This window comes from Arabidopsis lyrata (assembly GCF_000004255.2).
Source record: "Arabidopsis lyrata subsp. lyrata unplaced genomic scaffold ARALYscaffold_549, whole genome shotgun sequence".
Classification (NCBI taxonomy): Eukaryota; Viridiplantae; Streptophyta; class Magnoliopsida; order Brassicales; family Brassicaceae; genus Arabidopsis; species Arabidopsis lyrata.
The window spans coordinates 3,827-7,074 of NW_003302198.1; positions in this window are offsets into that span (position 1 = coordinate 3,827).

Consider the following 3,248-nt stretch of genomic DNA (forward strand, 5'->3'; position numbering starts at 1 on the left):
GAATGGATTGTGGGAACTGAAGGCTTGATCATATGTACCTAACAAACATTACACCAAGCTTTTTTTTTTTGTACTAAATTTTCTGTATGGAATGACATGTACATACATTTCTATATAATAAAAAGATTTTCTATAGCAACGAGTTGATTCTTCACCTTTATTAAACTCAGCAGATTTACTCACATAAACAAAACAAAAAGAAGTGATCACTTTGATGAACAATTTGAAAGAAGGGATCCATGTTCAGTTTGCGGATGAATATGAGCAGATATTGGAGCTAGCATTCAACTATGATGACCATTACACAAGTCTTTGACTTGGGTTCTTGCTCTGTTTTCGTTTTCCATTATGTCATCGATTATTAATTCTAGAGAACAAGATATGAACATCGATTATTAGGAGGAGAAGGGCTTGCAGAGAGATGGGAAGAATGGCAGAATCTTGAAGTGACGAGACAAGAAGAGTTTCAGAGGTTGCAGAGGAGATTTGATTCCATTAATAATGGAGATGCCATAGAATTATCTGGTGGAAGATAGAAACAAATACTTGGATTCAAACACACTGTAAAGTAGAAGAAGAAACCACTAGTTTTGGTTTCAAACGGCGTTATGTTCACTTGTGTTTTTATGTTGTAACGTTTTTGATACAATATGTTTGAAACTTTGTGACATAACATAATAATATCGTTTCATTGTGCAAGAAGAGAAATTGTATCAATCAAAATTCTCAGAATCTCTGCTGGGCTATGCTTTATAAACTGGTTATGCATTTTTGGAGGAACCAACATCATCTCTTTCTGCATTTTTAATCACCAAAAAAGTATTTTCCTTTTTGCTTCTTCTCTGCATACCTTATACAAAAAAACAAAATAGACCATCAGGAGAGAATAAATATCTCCATCGTATCATTATATTGATGAAACCAAAAAAAAAAAACCATCGAAATAAAAAAGAAAAGGAAATAAAGCCCATTGAAAGAAAGAAAAGCAATTTCCTTTTTCTATTTGTATTAAAAAAAGGAAACATAACTGCATCCAACGGCTCTATTGAATATATAACAACATTGACCTAATTAACACTTTGCTTCTTCTATTTCTTCCTTGAGAGACAAAAATCATAACTCTCTCTTCTTCTTCTTCTTCTTATGATGATCCAACTAGTGGACATTGAAGAAGTCAAAGCCCGATGATGATGATGATCTCTGCAACATGATCCTTAAGAGTTGTTAGATTGATCGGCGTGGTAACACAAAAGAGGACCAAAAACGAATAACTATCTCATTCGCCGGAGAAACCTGAGGTTGTTCATTCTTCGACCGATCTCCACAGCGGTTAAGAGCTCTCCTTAATCCGATTTCTGTTGTTTGCTTGTTTGGATTTGATCTCCATGAATCTGTCACTACAAAGTCTTACTTTTTTCCTTTATGATATATCCGCAGGATTGCCCTGGCGTGCATAAAGATCTTCGAATCCCGGAAGAGATGCAGATTTCACCGCAGACTACGAGGAATATAGCCAAGAGAGGTTCGCTGTTCGCATTAGTCGTCGTTTGTCTTGAGAATTGGTGCTATGTGAAGAAGTTTTAGAACAACCACGATGACGACTCCTAAGGATTTCACAATCACCAGGTATGTTTTCTTTCTTACCTTTTTTCTTTCTTAATAATAAATCATAATAATTTTGATTTCTTAAAAATAATAATGATTTTACTAAAATTTAAAACAATTTAAACACTCAAACTTTTAAAAAATATTAATAATTTTTAACTAAAACTATATTAATTTCACTATAACTTTTAAAAATTAGTTTAAGTGTTCAATTTTAAAAACGTCGAAAACTAACTGCGCCTAGGCATCCTGTCCTTAGTTCGTCCGTAAGCTTTGGTGTTCGAAATTCGGCAGATTTTCACGTAATATAGATTTAACACTTAAACTCATTTTTAAATATTAATAATGATTTTAGCTAAAATTTATAACAAATTTAACACTTAAACTTTAATAAAAAATAATTAAATTTTTTTAACTAAAACCACGTTAATTTCACTATTACTTTTTAAAATTTAATTTAAGTGTTCAATTTTAAAAACGTCGAAAACTAACCGCGCCTAGGCATCCTGTTCTTAGTTGGTCCGTAAGCTTTGCTGTTCGAAGTTGGCAATGTTTCCACGTAATATAGATTTAACACTTAAACTCATTTTTAAAAATTAATAATGATTTTAACTATAATTTAAAACAAATTTAACACTTAAACTTAAAATTTTTTTTAACTAAAACCATGTTAATTTCACTATTACTTTTTAAAAATTAGTTTAAGTGTTAAATTTTAAAAACGTCGAAAATCAACCGCGCCCAGGCATCTTGTCCTTTGTTGGTCCGTAAGCTTTGGTGTTCGAAATTCAGCAATGTTTTCACGTAATATAGATTTAACACTTAAACTCACTTTAAAAAAATCCAAACGTCGTTTTGGGAACAATCGAAACTTCAAATCAAGATTTATCTCCAAATAAAAAAATAATCAAACCCTAATTCTAACCCTAAACGAAATTCCTAATTCTCTCCTAAATCTTTAATTCCTTTTCCCAAATCTTCAAGTGATTTGGTAAGAAATAACTCATTTGTTTCTAATTAATGGCATTTGGGAAGAAAAATTGAAGATTTTGGAAGAGAATTAGGGATTTCGTTTAGGGTTAAAATTAGGGATTTGATTTTTTGATTTGGGAATAAATCCAGATTTGAAGTTTCGATTAAGTCTAAAATGATGTCGTTTGGGGCACTAACATAATCATTAACGGTGCTAACGGAGGTTAGAGGTTCTATTAACGACTAATAACGACATGTTTGTTTTGGCCTGATCAACGAATTCTCATGTGGCAAACGGTTGGTCAACGTTTTGTTCATGTTTAAAATGACCACATGTAAAGTAGGTATTTAAAATGACCACAATTCGAAAGTTGGACTATTAAACGACATTTTTCGATTATGATCAAAACGACGTAATTTTGGGAAAACTAACAGAGTCGTTAACTCCCGTTAACGGTGTTAGAGGTTCTGTTAACGACTGATAATGTCATGACTGATAACGTCATGACTAATAACGTCATATTTATTTTGGTCTGGTCAACGAATTCACATAGTTTAAACGGTTCCTCAACGTTTTGTTCATGTTTAAAATTGCCACATGTAAAATTAATGGTTAAAATGACCATAATATGAAAATTGGTCTATTAAACGATATTAATGGATTTACATGT